This window comes from Bos mutus, chromosome 29, assembly GCF_027580195.1.
Source record: "Bos mutus isolate GX-2022 chromosome 29, NWIPB_WYAK_1.1, whole genome shotgun sequence".
Lineage (NCBI taxonomy): Eukaryota > Metazoa > Chordata > Mammalia > Artiodactyla > Bovidae > Bos > Bos mutus.
Window position 1 is genome coordinate 20,469,334 of NC_091645.1, and position 20,516 is coordinate 20,489,849.

General features: G+C 37.3%; 1 non-coding gene and 1 pseudogene across 1 annotated transcript; both read left to right on the forward strand.

The window, feature by feature from the left end:
* Nucleotides 1-315: 315 nt before the first annotated feature.
* LOC102273304 (serine/arginine-rich splicing factor 3 pseudogene) lies at nucleotides 316-1,104 on the forward strand (annotated as a pseudogene).
* Nucleotides 1,105-18,501: 17,397 nt separating this feature from the next.
* On the forward strand, nucleotides 18,502-18,575 carry TRNAC-ACA (transfer RNA cysteine (anticodon ACA)). Its single transcript has one exon. It is a non-coding gene; the product is annotated as a tRNA-Cys (tRNA).
* Nucleotides 18,576-20,516: the final 1,941 nt, after the last annotated feature.

Sequence of the window (20,516 nt, forward strand, 5' to 3'; positions counted from 1 at the left end):
TCCTGGTTCCAATGGCCAATCCTACTGAGGAGTTCCAGAAATGTCTCATGTATCATGGAAATAACTCCTAGCTACTGAGGGTGACTAAATTGAAGAACATTGTTTGCATGAAAAAAAAAAAAAACCTTCTGGCCAGAGCCTGCGACTTTTATTTAATAACATGAGCTGACTATTTCATGGATGCTGGGTGTGCCAAAACATCAGGGGATGCCAGGCAGAAGGCATCCAGGAAGAATCAGCATAGGATGGTGGATTTGAGTCTCTGCATTTCTAACCCATGACCTCAAAATACATCATGATTTCTGGTGATTGGACTGTAAAGTTTATGTAGGTAACCTTGGAAACAATGATAAAAAGACTGAATTGGAATGAGCCTTTGGCTATTATGGACCAGTCTGAAGTGTGTGCCCTGGAGAAGGAAATGGCAACCCACTCCCGTACTCTTTCCTGAAGAATTCCATGGACAGAAGAGCCAGGCCAGCTACAGTCCATGGGATCACAGAGAGTCGGAAATGACTGTGCAACTTTTTCCAAAGCGTGTGGGTTGCAAGAAACCCTCCAGACTTTGCTAGTGTGGAATTCGAAGATCCCCGAGATGCAGTGGGTGCTGTCTGAAATTTAAATGGGAGAACACTATGTGGCTGCCAAGTAAAAATGGAACTGCCAGAAGGTGAAAAGATAAGTCAAAATTGTGGCCCACTGCCCTTCTGGGGTTGTAGCCTTAGAGATGATTAATCAGAGGATGAGTACTCCACCTTGACACAAATCTCCAAGACAAGAGAAGTTTCTCTTGCAGCAGGACTAGGTCCCTTTCTAAAGATAGGGGAAGAGAGAGATCACTGTCCCAGAAGAGAAATCAGAAGCTGCGCCTATCTTTCTCTAGGTCTCGTAGCCAATCTAGGTCAATAGAAGACCATTTTTCTAGAGGAATGTGGTATATAGGAAATAACTTTGACAAGAGTATGTACAGAAAATTCAACTTCTGTTTGAGACTTCATAAGTTTGTTGCATTTTGAAATGTTTTAGCTGTTCACATTTCTTTGTCTGTTGTTAACAGCGACACATGAAGTTGTAATCCTCGGTGGTTTGGAATGGATCATATGAGGCATGTAATATCAAGAACTGTTACTTTAGAATGTTCCCTTAAGCAAATGAATTTGCTTTTGAATGTCAGCCTTGCATAGACTGATAAGTCCTTGCATAACCTCTAACTCCTGCACAGCTAAAGTGTAATATTTAATATTATCGAAACAAAAAAAACTGGAAAAAACTGAAGACTTTTCCATAGTTGGGAAATGGTATGCAGCTGCAGTTAAGAAAGCAGTCTTTAAAAGCTGCTGTGAACACAGGCCAGAAGGGAAACTTTAAAGCTGAGCCCTTAAACGAGATTAGAGGTTTGAAAATTCCACTAGTCTTCAGACCAGATGAGAGGTTGTCCAATTGGTGTAGAATCTAAAAAGTTTCAAGAAAGTTAGTTTAACTTTGCTTTAGGTCATAAGTTTCTTCTGTGGTTGCCATATATGAATACATAGCTCCTTGTAACCTACTTTATTTGGAAATTTGAATCTACTCAAGATACCAATGTCCTGCCATTTTAAGGGTACATTGTAGAGCTGAACTTGGAGTTACTGGGCAAGATTATTTTCCATGCTGTCATTTGTAATACATTTTGTGAATCCTTGGGATAAAGTTTTGGTTACAAAACATAATATGAAGAGTTCAGAGGTTTGAGTGATGATACTGTGTGTCCTCAAGATTTTTGGTGTGTCAAAATTAAATTCAACTAGTTTTGAAATTCTTCTATCATGTCAACCAAATGGTTTATTTTATTATATTTCCTGAATATAGGGCTCCCCTGGTGGCTTAGACAGTAAAGAATCTGCCTGCAATGTGGGAGACCTGAGTTCGATTCCTAGGTGGGGAAGATCCCCTGGAGAAGGGACCAGCAACCCACTCTAGTGTTCTAGCTAACAGGCAGATCCATCCAAAGAACAATCATATTAAAAATTAACATATATAGGACACTTTCCATTTCAGTTCCCATTTTAAGAACGTTAATATATCAAAAAATCCTTAAAACACATACACACAGAATAACTGACAAATGAATATTAAGCTTTTGTTCCAGATCACATACCAAGTAAAAAGTGAAGCTGGAAAATTCACAGCTATAAATGTCTATATTAGAAAAGAAGAAATACCTAATAGCAGTAATGTAAGCTAAAATTTCAGAAACTAATAAAAAGAAGACCACACACACACACACAAAGTTAGGAAAATAGCCAACATTCGTTGGATCATAAAGAAAGCAAGGGAGTTCCAGAAAAACACTTCTGCTTCATTGACCACTCAAAAGCCTTTGACTGTGTAGATCACAACAAATAGTGGAAAATTCTTAAAGAAATGGGACTACCAGATCACCTTACTAACTGTATGCCAGTCAAGAAGCAATAGTTTGAATCAGACATGTAACAACTGACTGGTTCTAAATTAGGAAAGGAGTATGACAAGACAATATATCGTCACCCTGCTTATTTAACTTCTGCGCAGAGTACATCATGCAAAATGCCATGCTGGAAGAATCACAAGCTGAAATCAAGATTGCTGGGAGAAATATCAATAATCTCAGATATGCAGATGATACCACTCCAGTGGCAGAAGTGAAGAGGAGCAAAAAGCCTCTTGAGGAATGTGAATAGGAGAGTGAGAAAGCTGACTTGAAACTCAACATTAAAAAAACTAAGATAATGGAATCTGGTCCCATGACTTAATGGCAAATAGAAGGGGAAAAAGTGGAAGCAGTGACAGATTTTATTTTCTTGGCTCCAAAATCACTGCAGACAGTGACTGTAGCCATGAAATTAGATGGTTTACCAGGGAACTAAGGCCATCAAGTAAACTTGCAAGTCATAAAGATTAGAAAGGAAATGTCAAAACACTCTTTATTCAAGGAAGGCACAATCTTATTAGCAAAAATTCCTACAGAATCTACGGGAATACCAATATGTGAGATTAGTGGTATTACAGCATAAAAGATCAATATATAAAAGTCATTATGTTTTTATGTAACTAGAATAATGCATTTTGAAAATTAAGACAAATTGCATTTGAAATAACGTCAAAACTAACATAATAGTCAAGGATAAACTTAGAAAATAAAATGTGAGAAAAATTATAAAGCATTGCTTAGATAAACTAAACAAATCTAACTAAACAGAGATATATCATGTTCATGGATTGTAAGACTCATTGATAGAAATTCTTGCAATTTGATGTATGAACTCAATGCAATTCCCGTGAAAATCTCAAAAGGCTACTTAGTACAAATTGACAAGTTGTCTTTAAAATTACCATATTGTCATAGCAAGGGGTATCAGTAAGAACATTCAAATACATAATTCAGTGATTTCAATCAAGAGTGATTTTGCCCCCACACCGGGGGGACATTTGGCAATACTTTGCAGATATTTTGGCATTCATAACTGGGTAGAGTCCAGGAATGAAGCTGAGCATCCTATACAGCACAGGGTCACCTTCCATAAGAAAGTTTGGCCCCAAAATGCAAATAATGCTGAGTTTGAGATATCTTCATTTAACTGCAGCAAAAGAAATAGATTACTACACCCATTCCCTAAGTTGGGGTATACTGTATGATCAAAGCAAAAACATTCAGTAATAAAGAAGAAAAAGTACCTAACTCACCTGTGAAGAGTACATAATGGACACTGCCATCTCTGACTATAGACAATCTCTATTTTGTATTATTACATCTTAAAATTTTTCTTTTTTTATGACAGTTTCTTCCAATATTCAATTAACTGATCATGACCACATTTTACCAGCAATAATAGCCATTTGCCTTTGCTAATAATATGGTCTAAGGCATTAAACATAATTTTAGAAAATCATATTCTCCAATAATAAAATTTCACATTTCTTATATTTTGTTGGATTTGTCTATAGCTTTTGTACACTAAAATTTTATATTAAGAACATTTTTAAATGCTTGGCTTACTTTGGTATTCTTATCTATACAGTGGTAAATTTGTCAACTTTCTCCCTTTATTAGACAACACAAAAGCCCCCAAATCTCTAATAGCTATGTAATTCAAGTCTCTGAATTTCTGTGCTACTCAGAGACCAGATTGCTCTGGGAAATTTTTCCATCAGCATGTAATAGTAAAATTGATCAACTGCATCTCAATTAAAATGTACAAATTTGATTTTCTTCTGAAAAGTGATCATTTGTCTCTGAGGTAATATAAAACTCATGTTTATTGGATATGGTATGTACAATGTGTCATTTTACTATTCATATAATAGAAAATGGTGTGTCTTAAGCTTGGATACTGAAATTCTAACAACTCTAGCATCTGGGTTTCTTCCCTCATGCTGCTGCTGCTGCTAAGTCACTTCAGTCGTGTCTGACTCTGTGAGACCCCACAGATGGCAGCCCACCAGGCTCCCCCGTCCCTGGGATTCTCCAGGCAAGAACACTGGAGTGGGTTGCCATTTCCTTCTCCAATGCATGAAAGTGCAAAGTGAAAGTGAAGTCACTCAGTCGTGTCCGTCTCCTAGCGACCCTTGGACTGCAGCCTACCAGGCTCCTCTGTCCATGGGATTTTCCAGGCAAGAGTACTGGAGTGGGGTGCCACTGTCTTCCCTTGAACCACCAGGCAATTCTCTGAAAACAGCTGGATATCTTATGATTAAATTACATCCGACATCATCTACCTAGAGATAGCCTCAGTTCTCAAAGACTCAGTCCTACAAGAGTTTCCCTCCCACCCCTATTTCTGATGCCAACTACATATCCAGGTGGTCACCTGTGCTTCTGACCTACCAGTTATAGGAGGTCCTAACAATCCCCTCATTGGGTTTGATTGATTTGCTAGAGTGGCTCCAGAACTCAGGAAACCAATTTGTTTACTAGATTACCATTATTAACATGGGCATAATTCAGGAACAGCAAGATGGAGGCCATAGATGCATGGGGCACAGTATGTAGGAAGGAGCACAGAACGAGCACCCATGTTCTCTCTGGGCACACTACTCTCCCTGTATCACCATGTAGTCACCAACCCAGGAGCTCTCTGAACCTTCTCCTTTTGTATTTTTGTGGAGGCTTCATTACACAGACATGATTAATTTAATCATTGGCCACTGTCATTGTTGATCTACTCAACCTCCAGCCCCTCTCCCATCCTTGGAGGCTGATGTGGGTCTGAAAGTTACAGCTATGTAATCACTTGGTTGGTTCATTTCCTTGGTAACCAGCCCCCATTCTAGGTGCTTCCAAAAGTCACCTCATTAACATAAACTGAGGTGTGGATCAAAGGGATTTGTTAGGAATATCAAGAAGCCTTTATCATTCGTATCACTTAGGAAAATCCAAGGGTTTTTGGAGCGTATTTCGTATTATAAACCACAGTATTGTATACATGAAAACAAATTCTTGTTTTAGTCAACCAACATTAAGGTTCCAAAACAAAATTTCATGTAATGCATGAAATAATATGATAAGGATTTCTGTGGTCTTTGCCACATGCCAACTTGGATTTTATCAACAACCTCAGATATCCAGATGATACTGCTCTAATGGCAAAACTGAAGAGGAACTAAAAAGCTTTTTGATGAAAGTGAAAGAGGAGAGTGAAAAAGCTGGCTTAAAACTCAACATTCAAAAAGCTAAAATCATGGCATCTGGTCCCATCACTTCATGGCAAAAAGAAGGGGAAAAAGTGGAAACAGTGACAGATTTTATTTTCTTGGACTCTGAGTCATGTGGACAGTGACTGCAGCCATGAAATTAATTAAAAGATGCTTGCTCTTTGGAAGGAAAACAGTGAAAAACCTAGACAGCATAGTAAAAAGCAGAGACATCACTTTGCCAACAAAGGTCCATACAGTCAAAGCTTTGTTTTTCCAGTAGTCATAGATGGATGTGAGAGTTGCATCCTAAAGAAAGCTGAGTGCTGAAGAGTGATGTTTTTGAATTGTGGTGCTTGAGAAGACTCTCGAACGTCCTTTGGACTGCAAGGAGATGAAACCAGTCAATCCTAAAGGAAATCTACCTTGAATATTCATTGAAAGGACTGATGCTGAAGCTGAAGCTCCAATACTTTGGCCACCTGATGCGAAGAACTGACTCACTGGAAAATATCTGATGCTGGGAAGCATTAAAGGCAAAAGTGAGAAGGGAGCAGCAGAGGATGAGATGGTTAGATAGCATCACCAACTTAATGGGCATGAATTTGGACAAACTCCAGGAAATAGCTGAGAACAGAGGAGCCTGGCATACTATAGTCCTTGGGTTCACAACAGCCAGACACAACTTAGCAAGTCAACAAAAACGGATTTTAAATCAAGGTTTGAATTTTTGAGCCATAAGAAATTGAAACACATACTCAATATCATAACTTGTAGTTCATTTAATGATTATCATCTAATTAAAATCCATCTTCTTTCTAACTCTATCACATTATTTTCTTGCCAGCATTATTATATTAACATAGCATTTCTTCACAGTAGTATTTTCTTTACAAATACTTTGGTAAAATGCAGCAGGTTAGCAATTTTAAACTGACTGCCATTTACAAAACCTGTGAGATTCATTGATTGTTGCTCTCCTGCATCATTCTGTAATGGGCTAAAAGGTTACCTTCATTGATGAAAGTGTACTAGGAGGCATGGCAATAGAAGGTATTGATGAAATGTCTACAGGGAGAAAATGCAATTGTGATTGCTGTGAAATTCAACTTGGGAATCTGTTTTAAACTTCACAGTTGAGAGGTAATTTCATTTGTTTTCTCCTGCTTAGAAGTCAGTGTTTTAAACCATAGGTGATTGCTATAGGATGCTGCAATGACAGTTTCCAAATTGCTTTCCAGCAGATATGATTGGAGCAATATAGACTCTTTTCTGCTACTCCTTATTTTAACTGAAACTTACTTTTCTCCAGGACCATATGCATTTCCATTTTTTCCCAGTAAAGGGTAATAATGGAAATAGCTGTCATTTGTTGATAAATTACCAGTGTCTAGTCCTCTGCTTAGCATTTCACAGAATTGCATTTTTTATCAGAACCATAATCTTCTAGTTTAGACTTTATTGCTCCAATTTTATAGAACTTGAGATTCAGAATACTTTAACAAATTGTTTGATGTTAGATACATAGTGCGTAGGAGCATTTGGGTCTAATATTGCTCTTAACCACTGATGTTTCTGTTCCCTACATAACATAACCCCATGAAGTGGAGGGAACATCAGTATTCTTAGACATTATTACCACTTCCTATTCACTATATCTCTACACTCATGCATAAGAATGGGATTTTGTGAATTGCATATCATCCTGCTATGTTTCTATATATCATTATTTTATTAATACCATCCACAAATCTCCTGGTTTATTTCACTATCTATGCTTAGCCTTTGTCCATGAACTTGGATGATTTCAATATTCATGTTGACAATCTATTTTATATTTTAATGCTAACAATTCTTAATCACTTCTCCAATGCCCTGCACATCCACTCTAGCAACCTATACCCTGGATATGCCTAGGCATGGCCATTTAACCCAAATGCTTTAAATACTAAACTTCAACATCTTACTCAGAACATAACCAATTGTTCATATCTATTACCTTTACTACTTCTTTATTTTCTTTCATGTCTCAACTTTTTAATTTTTATCTCGGTCTATTAACTTTGTTATTCTTAATCATCATCTCAACATAGCAAAATGATAGCATCACAAATAAATAATTCCATGTGTTATATCTTAACAACTATGTGTTAGGCATTTTACACATTATCACAACAGAAGAATTATAGAGTTAAGCAAAACACCCAAATTCAGAGAGGACATAAATTGTATAACTAGAATAAGAACACGCGCCCACCATATGATTCAAAAGTCATCTTCCTTTCACTACACAAAAACAAGGATACAGTCTACTTTAATTATATATCACCCTTTTAATCATATCTGTTCTCACCTGTCTTGCAGAGTTCAACCTCTAAATTATTTATTCCAATGAAAGTTGGTTCTAGGTGGCTTGCAGGGAGGGATAGCAAATAATTCGTATTATAATGGTTTTTGACCCTTCAAAAGGTATAATATACATAAAGAGTATATAATATTTAAATATTATCAGGAGGCAAGTAAACAAATTAAAAAGACTACTTAGAGGAGAAGAGAGGTAGACAAACACTGCCGTCAAGTCATGTTTTCAACTACAGCATATCCAATATTGTGCTTAATTTCTCTGTATTTCTCAAGTCAACGCATATGTTTAAACACTCCAAACTACTATTCCTTCAATTATTCAAACCTCTCAGCAAACAAGTAGATGTAAGAACACACACATGGATGCACATACATGACAAATGATCTTGTATCCTTCCTATGGAGAAATCTGAAGTTTCAGGTGAGAGATTTCTCAACAGTCTTCCCCTGCCGCTCCTGACTTGCCATCCCATTATAGGAACCTACACTCATGCTCACAGCATTTTCCCTTTCTTAGTAGAAGATATATTTCTCTGTATTTGTATTCTGAAATGACAACATCTCAGAATCTTACTCCATCACATTATTTCTCTATTAATTTTATTTTCTTTTTTTCTTCTGTTTTCTTTTACTTGTAGGCAAAGCAAACATAAAACTGCATATGCCAGGAGTCAGTGGAGACTGAAAATAGAAAAGAAGATATATATATGTGTGTGTGTGTGTAAGATCCATATGAGGAAAACTACAAAAATTTGATGAACAAAATCAAAGATGACCAAAGACATAGAGCGTTATTTCATGCTCACAAACAGGAAGTCTCAATTTTATCTGGATATCAGTTTAGGAAGACATTATTTCATCATCTTTGATTTTGTTCATCAAAGTTTTATAGTTTCTTCACATGGATCTTGCACATATTTTATTAGATTTACACCTAAGCATTCTATTTTGGGAGTCACTAAGGTAAATGCTGTTGTGTTTTTAATTTTGGTTTCCACTTGTTCATTACTGGTGTATAGGAAAGGGATTTGATTTTATATACCAATCTTATATCCTGCAACCTTGTTATAATCACTTATTAGTTCCAGATATTTTGGTGATTCCTTCAAACATAGACAACCATGGCATTTGCAAATAAAAGCAATTTTATTTCAGTGATTTAAGCAAATAGAGGTTATTTTTATCACATAACAGAAATTCTGAAAGTAGGCCATTGCTGTCATTGGTTTAATAGCTTAGCAATGTCAGGGGTTGTAGGTCCTTAATTGTATTCACAAAATACTTGCATATGGATATTATAGCAGTATTATTTCTAATGCCAAAACATGGAAACAATCAATATGTCCTTCAGTAAGTAAATGGATCAACACACTGTGATTTCACCCAGAAAAAAGAAATACTATTTAGCACTAAAAAGATATGAGTTATGAGTCTATGAACAGACATGGAGGAAATTAAATGCATATTATTAAGTGAAGGAAGCTACTCTAAAGAGGCTACCTGCTGTATGATTCAAACTATATGGCATTCTGACAAAGACAAAACTAGGATATAGTAAACAGATCAGTGGCTTTCCGGGCCTAGGAGAAGTGGAAGGTCAAAAAGACATACTCCAGAGGAGTTTTGGGTCAGTGACTCTATTCTGTAAAATAATATAATGTTAGATGCAAGCCATTAAACATTTTTCCAAACTCACAGAATGTACAACACCAAGAGTTAGCTCTAATATATAAACCATGGACTTCGGGTGATTATGCTGTGTCAATGTCAGTGTATCAGTGTAACAAATGTACCACTCTGGCGGGAGATGTTTTTAGTGGAAAGGCTGTATATGTGTTGGGGGTGGGAGTATATGGGAAATCTCTATACCATTCACTCAATTTTGCTGTGAAAGTAAAACTTTTCCAAAACATAGTTTATTTAAAAATCATAACAGAAAGCAGCATTCACTAAATACCTCCTATCTACCATGTCCCTGTTTATAGTGCTCAGAACACAACAGCAAGCACAGAAACCTGTCCTGGAGCAAATGGCACTGAGCTTATGTTATTTTCTAGTGGAGAGACATCAATGTCTTAGTTCATTGTGATCCTTTTTACCAAAGACTAGCACCGTCTATACTGTGTTGTATGTGTCTATTACACACCAAACTAGATGAGGAAAACTGAGAGGAAAAAGCAAATATTTTTAATGCTTGTTACCATTAGAATGGCAATGCCTTATTCCCCAAATCCTATCTTTATTTAAGTTTGATTAATCTTCTGAAACATTTCTACGTTTTATATTTCTTTCCTGAGTTTTATATTTAAATTTTAATTGTTTTATATAAATTTTAATCGTTTCATATAAATGGAGAGAGAGAGATTATTTTGAGCATCCAAGCTGGCACTAGTGGTGAAGAATCTGCCCGCCAATGCAGGAGACCTTAGATATGCGAGTTCAATCCCCTGAAGAAGGAAATGGCAACCAGCTCCAATATTCTTGCCTGGAAAATTCTGTGGACAGAGAAGTCTGTAGGCTATTGCCCATGGGGTCACAAAGAGTTGGACATGACTGAGCATGCACACATATACAAATTGATTATTTCAATATTTCTTAACAATGAAGAAAATAAAGTCCCAGTGAGATTAATAACTTGCCCAAATCCAATAGCAACTGTATGGTTCTTGGAATCAGCCTGTTGTTCCCCATTCTGCATGTCTACCAGCTTAATGTGTATGCTGCTGCTGCTGCTGCATTGCTTCAGTTGTGCCTGACTTTGTGCGACCCCATAGATGGCAGCCCACCCGGCTCCTCTGTCCCTGGGATTCTCCAGGCAAGAATACTGGAGTGGGTTGCCATTTCCTTCTCGAGGCTTTCTTTACTGTATTCATGATGTGTTCTTCCATTATAAAATGTAAGAGAGACCACAACATAATCAATGAGATCGCAAGCCACCCTATGCTTAATTTGATAATTTTCCCGCAGATTTCAGGTTGATAAAGACAAGCTAGACAGATATATTATGAAGACAGTATTCCATTAAAGTGAAAAGAATGTCACTCTTCTGGGTGAGCATGAAAATTGTAAACGATTTTTTAAAAGCTACACCTTTAAAGAAGATTACTGCATAGATGCAATAGAGGGGGAAAAAAAGTGAGTATAGAAGCACAAAGCTTTTAAGAGTAAGAGTCTCAGAATTTTAACTATTTACAAAGAGCATTGTAACATTTAAGCCAATTTTGATTTTGATTGCTGGATCTCATATGCCATTTGTGTTCCAAGAATTCAATGTAGGATTGGATTTTTTTTTTTTTTCAGATTTCAATGGATAAAATCAAGTTGAATATTGAGACATACACAAACACTCAGTGCTTTTAGAAGCTAAATAGAAAAGAATATATTTGAAAGTTACTGGGCTTCCCTGGTGGCTCAGTGGTAAAGAATCCGCCTGTAAGGCAGGTGACACATGAGACAAAGGTTTGATCCCTGGGTCAGGAAGATCCCCTGGAAGAGGGCAAGGCAACCCACTGTGGTATTCTTGCCTGAAAAATCCCATGGACAGAGGAGCCTGGCGAGCTACAGTTCATAAGATCACAAAGAGTTGGGCACAGCTAAGCATACACAGCAGCAGAGAGGCAAAGTGATACCACTAAAAGGATAATGACAAAGGAATCAGAGTGGCTGTGGTTAAAGTCTAGGAAGTACACATTCAAGAAAATTAGTTCATCTCTCTGAATTTTTATTTTTTTATTCAAAAGAATGATTTTAAAAGATAAAATTTATATAGAACCTCTGAGGGCCTGATATGTACTTTGCCTCCACATATTAGCTATATTTATTCTTTTCTTTGTGATGCCATATGCTAAGCAATGGACAACAAATGCCTGCCTAAGAAACATAAATCTAGAAAGAAAGATACACACAAAATCAGGCAATTACAGTGTAGGATGACAGCAATCTAGATAAGAAAAATGCATGGTGTTAAGAGAATACACAGGAGAATCCTGCAGATATGCCTAAGGGTCAGTGAAAACTTCCAGGAGGAGGCACTATCTGAGCTGGATGAGGATGAAAAGAATTAGCCAGGTGAGGAAGGAGACAGAAAAGCATGCAGAGGAAATAGCTCTGAGTAACCCAGAGTCAAGGCATATTACAGCAGCCCCCTACTACTGGCCTTTAAGAATAGATCCTGGTGGATAAGAGATACTGAGGCTGGAGAGGAGGACAAGGTCAAATTATCCAGTTTAGGATCAACCCGAATTTGATCATCCATCATCTTTTGCCTCAAGAAAAGAGTTAGGGAGAAGGGTAGAGTTAAAGTATCGATCATGGAGAACAGTAACTACTTTAGCACTGAAACAGGGGCCAGGAAGACCCTTCTGGTCCAGGGTTTCATCCCTAGAAGCTAGGTCATTAGATGTCCTGGGCAGGTAAGATCAGACCAGTGTGGTGGGGCTCTTGAGAACTAAGCAGAGTAGATTTATGATGAAAATATTTCAACATTTAGAAAACCCATCGTAATCATTTTTTGTGTAGCATTTAAATATCAGTTCTAGATTTAAAGACTGGTAAATTAAATCAGGGCTTAAATTTATTTTTGCTCTGAACTCACATTGAAAGTGAAAGTGAAATCGCTCAGTCGTGTCCAACTCTTTGCAACCCCATGGACTGCAGCCCACCAGGCTCCTCCATCCATGGGATTTTCCAGGCAAGAATACTGGAGTGGGTTGCCATTTCCTTCTCCAGGGGATCTTCCCAACCTGAGTCTCGGGATTGAACCCCAGTCTCCCACATTGTAGGCAGATGTTTTACCATCTGAGAACTCACATTACTGTAGTTTAATATTCTGCTTCTGTTCTGTGTTTGAATGTGTGTGTCTGTGTCATTGTTTCACAGAACATACAGTCCAGTTACCACTAAACAGGCCAGGTTTTATTTTTTAAAATTACTAATGCCGAATTCTGCTGCAAATGTGTATTTTTCTAGGTCTGGGATTGGCAAACTTTTTTGTCAACAGTCAGATAATAAATACACTAAGTTTTGTAGTCCAAAAAATAAATAAAAATTACTTGTTTATTTGAATTAAACTACATTTACAATTTCAAATTAAATGTATCACATTAAATTGGTGATTCTTGCACCATGCAGACTGTGTCGTCCAGCCAAATTGATCTACATATCAGAGACAATCACATGTGTATAGAACCTTGACATTTTCAAAACACTTTGGCACTATCAAATATAATCCTCACAATATGGGGAAGAAAATGGAGCATGAGTGTGTGCTAAGTCACTTCAGTCATGTCCAGCTCTTTGTGACCCTATGGACCACTCCTCTGTTTATGGGGTTCTCCAGGCAAGATTATTGGAGTGGGTTGCCATGTCCTCCTCTAGAGAAAATCAGAGAAAATTTAAACTTTTCAGGTGAACCTTCATTGCTGCAATATTTTTAGGAACAAAAAGGGGAACGTTTTACCATTACCTTTGTAAATGAGGAACTTGAGACCTGGGAGATAAAATCTATCTTGACAGCTAAAATGAGTTTGATATCTCTAGATGAAAATATATGAATAAATGTATATAGGGATGAAGATTTTAAATTAAAGAACTTTCACAAATGTTTCACATTTCAATCTTTTTGGTTAAGAAAAAAACTAGAAATTACTTTCCTCTGAGGTCTCTAAAGCATATATATTTTGGAACCAGATTTTATCTCAAAAGTGACTTTCAGTACACCATTTTTACAAGGAGTTGAAAAAATTAGAATCTGGTTTTGGAATCAGTGACTGAAATATGTCTTTTTAGTAGAATCTTGAAACTAGAATTCACAAAAATACTTTAGATATGACAAGAGACAGTAAGAAGCATTACAAATGAGAACAGTAGACAAATATGAGTAAAAGAATACACGCTTTTAGTAAAACTGTTTCAAAACATTCTTACAGTAAAAGTTACTACTAACATTAATTGCTCTAAACAATTATTGCCCTGAGGTTACAGAAGATACTTAACTTTTGTACATATAGAACTATGTTAGTTATGGCACACACATATGCAAATACTATGGAAAATATTATTTTTCAAATTAGAGAAAGCATCTTTAAAAGTCAAAAAAATAAGATTCACTAAATATACCTTCTAGTTTAGTACACTTGGCAAGTTTCTTTTGATTTTTTAACTTGTGCCTACAATACATTAATAAGGCAGAAATAGCACAAGTTAAAAAAAATAAAGAAAGGAGAAAGAAAAAAAGGAAAGCAGAAAAAAAATTAATTGATTAGTAAATAGAACTTAGGGTCTTCCCAAGTGGCTCAGTGGTAAAGAATCTACTTGCCAATGCAGGAGATATGGATTTGATCCCTGGGTCAGGAAGATCCCCTGGAGTAGGAAATCACAAACCACTCTAGAATTCTTGCCTGTTAAATCCCATGAACAGAGGAGCCTGGTGGGTTACAGTCCACAGGGTCCCAAAACAGTCAGACATGACTTAGTGATTAAACAACAACAAGTAGAACTTAAATGATTCTGTTGAAACTGACAAGTAGTTATTACATTAAGTAAGATTGCTGAATTTCCCAGGTGTTGGTTTCCTGGTACAGTACAGCTGTAGAGAGGGTTTTTGACTCATTTGTGGCCTCTTACTCAAGTACACCACAGGAGGAATCTCAATGCTAAGGAAAACTGTTCTTAAGAATTCAGATTCCCCAAACTGGATGCATGAGAGCCAGTTATAGCATCTTAAGTGATTTCAATTGTTGCATGTCAGTCTTTAATATGGTACACATTAAGATCAGAGATATGGTCTTCAGATATGGGAGGGAAGAGTCCTCCAACATATACTTAATACTCACTACTTTTCATCACAGAACAAAACCCAACTCTGGATTCAGAAAAGGAAGTTTCCCCACTCCTTGTGTGAACACTTTTGTCTTCCACATCTCATCATTAAAATCCTCTGTTTTGGAGTTATAGTAGGTCATTGTTAAAATGTTAAGCACATATTACCTACTGGATGGAAAGAAAAGGTCCCTGTGGAGCTTTAAAACACCACTAAGCGAGGTAAACAAAAAACAAACCCATATATTTGTTGGCTGCCCTCACAGACAACTCAATTTGAGAACAATGTTTACCACTTCTCTGTATTTCACTCCCTAGATAGGGCTTATATTTATTCCAGCTCAGTTCTAGTCCAGGAAGGTGTAACCTGACCCAGCTTGAATTCCCGTGCTCTGTGCTCACATGACCCCTCTGGATTCCATTCCAGCAGTGGGTGATGGGGCAGGAAAAGGAAGAAAGGAAAAGATGGTGGGCTTCAAGGATCTGTCCTTGTCATTCTCGTTGGTTAGTTTCTAAATCATGTCCTATAGTATTGCGAGTCCATGGACTGTAGCACACCAGGCTCTTCTGTCCATGAGATTTCCCAGGCAAGAATACTGGAGTGGGTTACCATTTCCTTCTCCAGGGGATATTCCCGACCCAGGGATCAAACCCGCATCTCATACTTGGCAGACAGATTCTTTATCACTGATCCATCTGGAAAGCCTCCCATGTTATACATTGAATGAAGTTAGCTCACTGTTATCTTAAAGAGCCAAAATATTTCACCTCAGAAATTTGTCGCATATTTGACTCCATCAAATTCTCAAAATAATAAGATTGTTTTGGAGCCATTTTGCAGGAAAAAAAAAAAAAAGCTTTGAGAAGATTAAGTGAAAACATACATTTGGTTTTATTGGTTTTATTTCATATTTAATGTTCTTTGCACATACCACATGCCTACCAATAGTTGAAGTTCTGATCAATTTGCATTTTTTTCAAAGGAAAAGACATTACATTGACGTCAATCTATATATTTCAAAAGCAAAATTCCACATATATTAACAATCACAAGGTGGACACATTTTATCAAAACCCAAGTATTTTTGTTGTTGTTCAGTCTCCAAGTCATGTCCGACTCTTTGTGATACCATAGACTGCAGGACACCAGGTTTCCTTGTCCCTCACCATCTCTCAGAGTTTGCCCAAACTCATGTCCATTGAATTGATGACGCAATACAATCACCTCATCCTCTGTCACCCTCTTCTCCTTCTGCCTTCAGTCTTTCCCAGCATCAAGGTCTTTTCCAATGAGTCAGCTCTTCTTATCAGGTGGTCAAAGTACTGGAGCTTCAGCTTCAGCATCAGTCCTTCCAGTGAGTATTCAGGGTTGATTTCCTTTAGGATTGACTGGTTTGATCTCCTTGCTATCCAATGGACTCTCAAGAGTCTTCTCTAGCACCACAATTCAAAAGTATCAATTCTTCGGTGCTCTGCCTTTTTATGGTCCAGCTCTCACATCTGTACATGACTATCTGTACAGCCTTGACTATATGGATCTTTGTCATCCCAGTGATATCTTTACTTTTTAATACACAGCCTAGGCTTGCCATAGCTTTCCTGCCAAGCAGTAATCATCTTCTTCCCAATATACTTCTAACCCAAGTGTATCTCTCAATATTAGACAACTAAAGCATATAGAAATAAATCCCATGTGTATCTGTGTATATGGTGTGTGTGTAATTATCTGTTTTATATTAGGTCTTATACTATTGATATACAGGAGTGTCTCAAAGATTTGGTTCAACTCCTTATTTGGTAGGTGAAGAAAATGTGGCTCACTTAGGTTAAGAGACGTATATAGTTTATTCATCTAGTGGACATAATTGACACCTTAAGTCAGGTGTTCATGATTCTATTAGTCTTTCTACTATGAAATAGTCTATGTACATTCTCATGTACAGATAAGGGAACATATCTTGAGTGAGAGAGAAAGATCCATCATTGCAGTTAAAAAACTTTATTGTCATATGGCCAGATAGTGAAGGATAGGACTGAAAATTGGGTCTCTGTCTGCTTTCTCAAGAGTTTTTCCAGTATACCAGGCTGGTTCTTAATTTTCTCTTTTCAGGTTCTACATATTACTTCAACTCACTAGCATTTGGAACAATGGAAAAGATAACTGTATTTTATAGGAACTAATGTCTGCACATCAGATAAAACAGGTGCTCTCAATGCAAAAAGATTTGGGAAAAATATTTTTATGAGGTTAAGTTAAATTTCTTGGTCTCACTTGTCTGTGTGTGGCTGTGTGATGGGATATGTATTGCTTTATTCAATTTGTTTTTGCCAGGCTGTACAATTGCAAGAAGCAAAATACTTCGATTTAGCTGGTCAACTCATACAAAGTACTTGTAACTATTTAATAAATATTATTATTATATTACACTACTGCCTAAACTTTTAATTTGATGATCTATTAAAAAATAATGAATTTGCTTTAAGGAGGACAGTTCCTACTTTGGCATGAGAAGAGGAAGTTTCTCATGTGGCTCTAGGCATCCATATGGCAGCTAGAGAAAAGAGAATTAGTGAGGCAGAGTGAGCAGAAGCATTTCATAACAGGTGAAATAAAGCATTTATGTCCTGCCTCCATATTTTTATTGATTTCAAGTTTTAGACATGAGGGAAATATAAGGACTGTGGCTAATTTTCATCCTCAAACTTTAACCACAAAATAATAATAGAATTCATTTCAAAAATATTATCACTGCGATCATGGAATGTTTAAATAAACACCAACAGTGTCTAAAAGTCTCCTAGGGTAGAGACACATGTTTGGGCTTTCCCGGTAGCTCAGCAGTAAAGAATCTGCCTGCCAATGCTGGAGAGGCAGGAGACTTGGGGAAGATCCCCTAAAGCAGGAAATGGTAACCCACTCTAGTATTCTTGCCTGGAGAACCTCATGGACAGAGGAGCCTGGCAGGCTAAACTCCACAGGGTTGCAAAAAGTCGGACACTACTGAAGCGGCTGAGCAAGCATGCAGAGACACATGTTTATATGGGTTTGTTTGTATATGTCTGCCTCTTACAACCCAGAATTACTTTTATGACCAAGAACTTAGAGATCTGGCTAAGACACAGGGAAATTGTTTATACCCTTGCAGGTGCTATCTCTGCCTCTGAGATGTTCAGAGACACACCATCCAAACACAGAGTCAGAAAGTTTGATACTTCTGAGCATATGCCTACCCACAATCTGATTAGAGCAAAATTAAATGATGTTATATCCTTTCTGGGGGTATTTTCTGGCAATCGTGTGGAAAATTATGCAAGATATTCCCTTTGAGCAGTAAACACAGCTTTAGTCTAATGCATCACAATGAAGTATAATAAAACACTTGAAGAAGACCTTCCTTAATTACAGATTATGAAAAATAATGGCGATCATCTCCCCATTTCACCTAATGTCTCTATATGATGGATCTTCAGTAATGGGTGTGTGCCTGTCTTTGACAGGCTCTATTTTTCCTTCCGGATAGCCTTCTCATTTATTTTACTGCAGCTGTGTCTTCACGAGGCAAGGAAGTGTTTCAGAGGCAGAGTGCAAATAGTAGTTACATCTTGCCCAAGACAAGCCTCCTGGACCAATTAGACCAATTACTGGCCCTTTTCTAGACAATTCCATCTTCCCTGATGGCTCAGATGGTAAAAGCATCTGCCTACAATGCAGGAGACCCGGGTTCGATCCCTGGGTCAGGAAGATACCCTGGAGAAGGAAATGGCAACCCACTTCAGTGCTCTTGCCTGGAAAATCCCATGGATGGAGAAGCATGGAAGGCTGCAATCCATGGGGTCGCAAAGAGTCAAACATGACTGAGTGACTTCACTTTCTTTCTGGACAATTCAGTAGAAAACCACTTGGTTTCCATTTCTTCTAAGTGGCAGTATATTAACTGAGTTATTCTTGCTATGAAATTGCATTTTTTGTCCCTATCCTCTAATACCTGAATCCTGATGACTCCAAAACCTGCTTTTCTAGCCTTCTGTGTTTTATCTACTCTTTCTGGGCTATAAAGCAAGTTTGTAATTTTCAACAAAACTAAATAAAGAAAAATGTAAACAAAATATAAAATTTACACCTAATGAAAGAAGAATTGATGAAATTAGGATAAAAATGTTTCCTTTTATATTTCTTTGATAAGCTATTTTTTTTTATTAAATATAATGTGCTCTCGGAGGTAGATGGACTGAGCAGGCATAACCACAAGCTGAATTCTGACCTCAGGAGGTTTTTGTAACATATGTCATATTAGGCCTAGTGGAGGATAGGAAGCATCTACATAGATGGTATAATTATAGTAGAGGATATAATGTAACATTGTATGAGAGGCCAGATATATTGCTATGAGAGTTCTGAAGAGAGAAAAATTAACGCTGGCTTATGGAGCAGAAGTAGTCACAATTATAAAGAAAAAATAACACACATTACACATGGAAGTAGAAAAGTCAAAACTGTGTCGATGCTATGGGAAATGTGAGGAAAGGGGTGTAAGTCAGGAAGCATGATGATGACTCAGCAGATCAGTTAGACTGGAAAATCAACTAAGTACCATGGACCAGTGCATGTGTGCTCAGTTGCTCAGTCATGTCCAATTTTTTGCAACCCCATGGACTGGCAACCCCCTGCCAGGCTCCTCTGTCCATGGGATCATCCAGGATTGCCATGTCCTTCTTCAGGGGATTTTCCTGATTCAAGGTCTCCAGCATTCCTGACCCACGTCTCCTGCATTGCAGTGATTATTTACCCCTGAGGCACCAGGGAAGCTGTAGAAAGATCATAAAATCATCTGCAGTTGAGATCATGGGAGGCTTTGAATGCATTTATTTGTAAAACAGCTGGAAGTCAAGATGCTTTAGAAATATTAGCCTAACATCTCTGTGGAGGATGACAGAAGGGGAGAGTTCTACTGGGAGATGACCAGCAGGGCACCTCTGAAATTTATTGAATGTGAGCTTGCCTTTCACATTCTGAACAGGCTCAGCTTTATAAACAAGGATCCTTTTTGTTCTCTTTCCTCTTAATTTGTTTTCTTATGCAAGTAAAGCAGTCTTTGGTAAATCATTCTATTTTAAAGTAATATTCAAATCTTACAGAGAAAATGTTGAAAGTCCATTTGAGTCTGCAAAAGACTGAAGAACAGGTGTTGTCTGAATTTTGCTCATCACTGATCCATATCTTCAATAGGCTGTTCATAAAAGCACAAAGGATTCTTCTGAAAAACAATTATTCTTCCTCTAGTTTTCTCTCTCTCTCTTTTCTTATTCCTATTATTATTTGGCCCTGACTTTTAATATAAATAGTTTTCCTCTCTACACACTAGGTAATAACTTGACCACCAACATATTTAGAGGGTTATTTATATTATGCTTTCTGTTTCAATCCAGAGAATGAAGTTCAGATAAAGGTTTTTTTTTTTTTTCCCCCCCGCATGCTACCCATGAATACAGAGACCGTGCTTTACATGAGTTTCACTGAATCATTCAACGTTCAGTAGAAAATGTTCACCAATCAAGTCTGACTAGGAGAAACACTTCCAATTATTTAAAAAGCCTTCTGTAGAAAACTGTCTCTAGACCATGAGAGCTGAGGCATTTTTAAAACCGAGGACATATCAATATTATAAAACTCTCTGGCTTCCTTA